The sequence below is a fragment of the Pollicipes pollicipes genome, unplaced genomic scaffold (assembly GCF_011947565.3).
Source record: "Pollicipes pollicipes isolate AB1234 unplaced genomic scaffold, Ppol_2.1 Scaffold_4219;HRSCAF=4965_pilon_pilon_pilon, whole genome shotgun sequence".
NCBI classification, from domain to species: Eukaryota; Metazoa; Arthropoda; class Thecostraca; order Pollicipedomorpha; family Pollicipedidae; genus Pollicipes; species Pollicipes pollicipes.
The window spans coordinates 18,416,312-18,423,282 of NW_023596448.1; the positions used below are offsets into that span (position 1 = coordinate 18,416,312).

At 51.9% G+C, this 6,971-nt stretch overlaps 1 protein-coding gene across 1 annotated transcript in view; it reads right to left on the reverse strand.

Moving 5' to 3' along the window:
• Positions 1-6,971, reverse strand: part of LOC119095304 (WD repeat-containing protein 81) — a 194,945-nt gene that overhangs the window by 122,350 nt on the left and 65,624 nt on the right. The gene's annotated exons all lie outside the window — the stretch shown is intronic.

Below are 6,971 nucleotides of genomic sequence, written 5' to 3' on the forward strand. Positions count from 1 at the left end.
CGGCCAAACGTTAAATCTCCTGTGATAAAGTCATCCTTTAAGCTAATTTCGCACCGCTGGTTCGGACGATGTTTGGCTGATGTCAACTCATCTGTTTAAATGATCAACTCATCTGTTCGGGTTTCCGGTCTCATGGCATTCACGCGATAGGAAGGCCTGAGAAAGATGAAAGGGACCCGTGCACACAAGACGCACCGGTCATCAGGCCAGACCTCACAATGGGTCGACCAGAGATTGCCAGATGATGATGACGAGAAGTGACCAGGGGTGACCAGACGTGACAAGAGATGCGTGCCTACATGATAACAGTCAGCAGCCGAACAACCGGCATCCGAAACATGTGGGTAAAATTGCCGAAGAACGGCGCTTAGCCCACATTCATATGTTGTTGACTTTCAACATCCACAACAGAAGATTCTGCAGGATCATTGGGGCGCCTGGAGGGAGGTGGAGGGAGGTGGTTGGAGGAGGGAGGTGGAGGGGTCAGGGCGGGGCTCACAAAACAGTTCGCCTAAGGCGCCAGGAAGCACTGCCTTAACGAATGAAGACTTCCATGCGGCACCAGCCCATCAGGGAGAGAATTACGAAGTCAAGGGAACGACAATAAGTAACTTTCAGATCTTCAGCCAGGCCTCCTGCTTTGTGCACTGCGATGTACTCGTGAAATTTCAGTCCTCGGTCGACAAGTTCACCGAAAGTCAGGACAGGAAAGGACAAAATGTATTATTGCTTCATCGATGCCGTGGCGGGGCGTGGTGAGATTGTGTGACTTTTCTTAGAAACGGATGACCACGCGCTTGTGATTAAGCTTCAGACCCCACAAGCTGACAGTGTGGTGCGTGCCGATATTTCATTGACACAAATGGAGTGATACACGTGATGGGTCATGGAGTCCCGAAGAAACCTCGTGCATGCCGTTAAGCCAACTGCAAATGTCTTGTACTGACAAGCTAAGATGGAAGCGATGTGATTCACATGTGTGAGAAAGAGAATAGGGCCAACAACTAAACCTTGTGGTACCGCACTCAGCAAAAGACCGGGGATTGCTAAATCCTTCTTTCACGTGCACATACAAAGTTCAGCCGACGATGAAGTCCACATTCAAAGAGAGAACCTGGGATTCAACATCTAGGCTCGACCGCTTGACTAATAATATAGCGTGACAAACAACGTCAAAAACTTTTGAAAATCAAACATGACCGGCTACAGCAATGCCTGCACCAAGCCAATCCGAGATGCCATTGGACACAAAAACCAGTTGGCCCATTACAGATGTCTCTGCTTTAACAACAAAGTGATGTTCAGTGAGGATGTTGTTTTCTTCCAAGAATGAACACAGGCGCCTCGTAATGATACATCTAGGGACTTGCAATAGGTGCTAGACTGATGGGTCCGTTGTTCAGCGGGTCATATTGGGAGCCCTCTTTGAAGATGAGTAGAACGATATATGCTTTCGACTTCGCCGGAAGGTTTCGATAAAACCGTTGTCACATGAATAACTAGGTACACGAGTCGTCCATTATTTTGCAGCACGAGCTCTGTGGTCTGGAGCGGCTCTTCGGTGCCGTAGCACGCACCGAAGTTCGCGACAACAACTCCTGATTGGGTCTAGTTGCGCAGCGGCGTCCACACAGGTCACACCGGACAGACTGACGAGGCCGGCTGGGACGCCAGCATGACCCGTGACGGACTGTGTAGTCAGGTAAGGCGTCTCCAAGTAACTTGATTGGAGGGTAGGGGGTGGGGTGGGGGTGGGGTGGGGGTAATGAGGGTCACAGCACGGCTTAATGTAATTCCCAAACATTTAAAAAGCCGGATTTTTCTCGATTGGAAACATTTCATATTCTGAATCGTGGCCGGCCTGAGCGTTGGGATGAACCGGGCCATGAGCGGGGGGTTACAGGCGGAAATTCGGGGGAGGGGAGACTGTAGTACTATAGAAACTACTCCACTACCTGAAAGGGAATGTCTTATGTTGCCAAGCGTCTAGCAATAGTTTATTTTTGTTGTTGTTTATTGGAGTTTACGGGCGCGCCGACTGCGGTGGTGGCGCCCATATACCTAACAATGGTCTAGCTATGGTTGCATGTTCATGGAGTAGGTGGTTAGCCGTCCCATCTCTTAATAACACCGGGCAAACAATGGAAACTTTTGACAAACAAAACATGCGTTTCAATTGCATCACACTGTATGTTGCGTGGCTCATCGAACACAGGGACGTCACAAAGGAATTTCTATAAAAAAGCAGCTAATGCCAAACTGTCGAAGTGCATGCTGTATCAACCGCCGGGGCGTAAAAAAAATAGCATGCACGGTTTCATTTATTTAACAGCCATCGTTCAACTGTTACCTTATGATGGACGTCAGTCATCCTTGTAATCGAAGGCAACCAGAAACATATTGGTCATTAATCCTCAAGTTCGTTTTGAACTGCCGATTTGACTGACGTATCGTTTCCACCGTGTGTCAATTTCTGTAACGATCTCACCTAGTCGCAAATTCAGACATCATTCACCTAAAACATCTTGCTTTCAAGTTCAGCAAACAGCTCACTGGTAACTGACGGAAATTTCTCACACGTCATGGCTTTTCAATCGGGGCGTTACACCATAAAGCAAACAATGTAACGAACCCTAGTGCAAAGAACATGCCACAGCTTTGCACACGCATACAATAAGTGAAATCCACAATTCCATGGCCATTAATTACGTGACAAGGAATTAACGCCGGGGGCGAGATTGGTTTTGACCAAAAAGTGCTATACTCCACAAGCTTCCAACATAAAAAGCTCCGAAACAAGGCTATTCTTGCACAGTGTTCTTTTTTCACTGCCAAATAATCCCAAACAATTGTTTACTGGAATTGAGATACCGCTGCACAGCTGAATAATCGTACAGAACTTGCAAAACACCTGAAACTTCGAAAAAATCGGAATAAAAAAATCGAAATTGGACAAATTCGAAAAACCTGACGTGTAAAATGAAAGATATCGCAACAACATTGGACAAACCACGCACGCAACATCCCAGGGCACATGTTAGAACTCAGAAACATTGGGAGAGCGACGAAACACCCGCGCCAAGAAAACACGCCATGTCCAAGCCAAAACTGAAACACACGTCAATTTCTCTCGTCAAAGTCATACACTGGGTAACTAACAACATGTTCGTGACGATATGGTCGCTGTGTTTGTTGCTCAGGTGGCGGCGGCGGTCGTCATGTCCATGACGCCCACCATTTACGGCACCACGCTCAGCTTCGCCGCCCACTTGCTGGCCGAGTCACAGTCAGCTGACGCCACCGCTCAGCTGACGCTGCGCGACGCCACCATGGTGGCAGCCATCTTTAATCTGGGCAGAATGTTTGGTAGGCAGCCGCCATCTCTGACCAGGGTTGAAGGCCCATCAGTAGCCGCGGACCCTCACCTCGCCTCGATGTCCCATAGTGTCGTCTTGTGAAACCTGAGTCGGATCTTCGAAAGGGATTCGCCATCATTGATCTGGACCGATGTTGCGGTAGGAAGACGCAATTTTAACCTGGACAGCACGCTGAGCAAGGGAACATTTATGACCCAGACCGATTGCCCGGAAGAAATCAGACATCCCTGTTTTGTGCCAGAGGTTCAGAATAGATTCGCCGGCCTGAATCGCCCAAATGGCGTCCACCAGGCATCGCGCGCTTCACTGTTGGCGTTTGAGAGATGTGCATGAGAACACACACATTTATGAAACATTTTCTGCAGTTACTGACAGAATGATCCGTTCGGTTATGCTGATACATCCTCATGACAATAAATTGCGAATCGAATTGGCACAAAAACTGAGCACTGGTACAGAAACCCAAAAATTTATCATAAGCTACCCGCATCCCAATGCAATTTCATTGCTTAGGTAGCTGCTTATTACAGCAGGTTGCAGTGGGCTATTACAGCAGCAGCAGGAAAGACCAGACACACTACCTTCATCTCATGCACCTCAGCCAATACACGCGAATACCTTTTGGTTACTGGCTCGGGTTCCACATGGCGGCATTATCAGACATCCAGGCCAGTACCCATTCCAACACGCATCAAAAGCAGCCCAGGTAGGCATACAGGGGTGAACCTCGCCAAAGAGGCTACGGGTTTATGGAGCATCAGTGTGAACGTTTGCAAAAGCGCCAGCTTGGCTGCGTAGCAGAAAAATTCAAGGTACTGCACGTGTTGTAATTTTGTGCACACCAGCACGTGCCCAGCTACCAGCGAAAATCCACTCGCACACACAAATGCAATTTCACAAAACTGCGCTAAGGCATGGATGGCAAGTGTTCGTCCATCCAATTAACACCACTACTGCCTCCCCCCCCCCCCCTCTTCGTCCCGAAGCATGCGTAGCCTCCGCTTCGCTAACAGACCGACTAGGCGTGCTGCGCGTGATCCAGATGAGCGTGCCGTTCAACCTGCTGGCCTGGCCGCTGATGGCGTTCGGAGAGCGGAACATGGTGGTGGCCGGCGCCATGATGGCTGGCACGATCGTCGGCTTCAGTGGCCTCACGGGACGACTCTACATCGCTGAGGTAGGCGGACCTGAGAGGCCTCACGGGAGGGCTCTACGTCGCAGAGGTAGGCGGACCTGAGAGGCCTCACGGGAGGGCTCTACGTCGCAGAGGTAGGCGGACCTGAGAGGCCTCACGGGACGGCTCTATATCGCAGAGGTAGGCGGACCTGAGAGGCCTCACGGGACGGCTCTACGTCGCCGAGGTAGGCGGACCTGAGAGGCCTCACGGGAAGGTTCTACATCGCAGAGGTACGCAGACCTGAGAGGCCTCACGGGACGGCTCTATACCGCCGAGGTAGGCGGACCTGAGAGGCCTCACGGGACGGCTCTACGTCGCCGAGGTAGCCGGACCTGAGAGGCCTCACGGGACGGCTCTATATCGCAGAGGTAGGCGGACCTGAGAGGCCTCACGGGACGGCTCTACGTCGCCGAGGTAGGCGGACCTGAGAGGCCTCACGGGAAGGTTCTACATCGCAGAGGTACGCAGACCTGAGAGGCCTCACGGGACGGCTCTATATCGCAGAGGTAGGCGGACCTGAGAGGCCTCACGGGACGGCTCTATATCGCAGAGGTAGGCGGACCTGAGAGGCCTCACGGGACGGCTCCATATCGCAGAGGTAGGCGGACCTGAGAGGCCTCACGGGAAGGTTCTACATCGCAGAGGTACGCAGACCTGAGAGGCCTCACGGGACGGCTCTGCATCGCAGAGGTAGGGCCGGGCGATTGTGTGCCATCCGCGGTGAACGGGCAGGATATGGACGCCATCCGCAGCGAGCAAGCAGAGTATGCACAGCCACCTCTGCCTCACAGCTGAGACGCCCAAAAATCACCATTCCCGGTGCTAAGTCCACAGGCTGTCAACCGCTTGCCGACCCGACACAAACACATAGGGAAACGCGTGGGGGAGGGGGAAAGGGATGACAGCGAGTGCAGGGTGTGAGTGTGAGCGAGGTGAACGTGGGCTAGTGGTGGGTGTAGTGTTCAAGGTAGGAAACGAGGTGGGGTTAGGGAAGGGCACGTTGGGGTGCGCACGAGGCTGGAGTGCGAGTATTTACATGATCACGCCTTAAACACTTATGGTGTTTAATCCATTCCTGGAACCATTTCATACAGCCAAAACGTGAAGCCAGCCCAGGGTGACCAAATGTTTGACCATACTGCCCCCATGGGTGGTAACATCCATGGGTGGGGCAGAGATGGGGTGCGCATGGCTAACCCAAAGCCGTTTTATCCCCGTACTTCGTCGCCGTCGCCGCTCTGCCCTCGTCAACATCTTAACTAATTGGAGAAGCAGGCGACTTCCGCGGATTGTGAGAGGGAGACGGGATCAGCAAGGAATTATTCTGGAAAACCGAACTAAAATAAGCTTGCCTTACCTAACACGGAAACACATTGTCCCCCAACAAACCTCGCACAACTAAGGACCCGAAAAACTACGATAGTCCGCAAGGTGACCCGCCGGGTTGCGGGCCAAATGGTGGATGAAGCTATCACCCTCCTGCGGCAGGTCCATAAGCCACACGAGCCAGCGACGCAGGAGCGCGCATCTATAGCATTTTCTTTGAAAACCTACTGAGACGACTTGAAGGCCGATGGTTGGCATTGTTGTTCATTGTGACATCACAACCTACGTCGGATAAAATGGTGTTCGGGTGTTGACTACGCCATGTTTAGTAAAATGCCATTTAGAAAATTATGATTACACGTAGGTTAAGCATCCCCTGTACGCACTCGTTTCAGTCTGCCCGTGCCTGATGACAACCAATCCCTTCTCAGGTGACAACCAACCGGTACCGCTCTACGCTCTGCTATCTACCAGGCGTGGCCATTGCGTTCAGTCTTCTGGCTAACTTCTCCATCGGCGCCGTCATACCGTGGCGATACGCATCTCTACTGTGCGGCTGCGTGCCGTCTGTAGCACAGATCGTCGGAACGATTCTGCTGCCCAGTTCGCCCAGGTACACACTCATATTTACGCTGTCTTGTGCACCCTGGGAATGACATGAATGACATATGATGACAGCACAAAGGTTCCATCCCCATCATAATGTTGCCGATAGTGTAGCAGTCGACGCGCCCCCGTTAACCACTGCGCGTCTGGGAAACCAGAGGTACGGGGTTCGATTCCCCACGGGTTCCCGCTTCCTGCCAGGGTGAGAGGTAGGCGACGCCATATAACATCAGCAGCTGAAAGCATCGCAGAGCCCCAATGACAACATCTCCATCATTTCTTGGGGTTTGACTGCTTGACTTTGCTTTTGTCCGAATGTCGACGCCGCTCGCCGGCACGCGGCAGGCAAGTGTAGGCATAACGTTTACTAATTCAGCTTGTCACCGACAGATGGCTGATGCATCGCGGCGCCAACACCGGCATGGTCAACAAGGCAATCCTCTTCTACCAGGGCAAGAAGGCAGACGTCGCACAGGAGGTTAAGG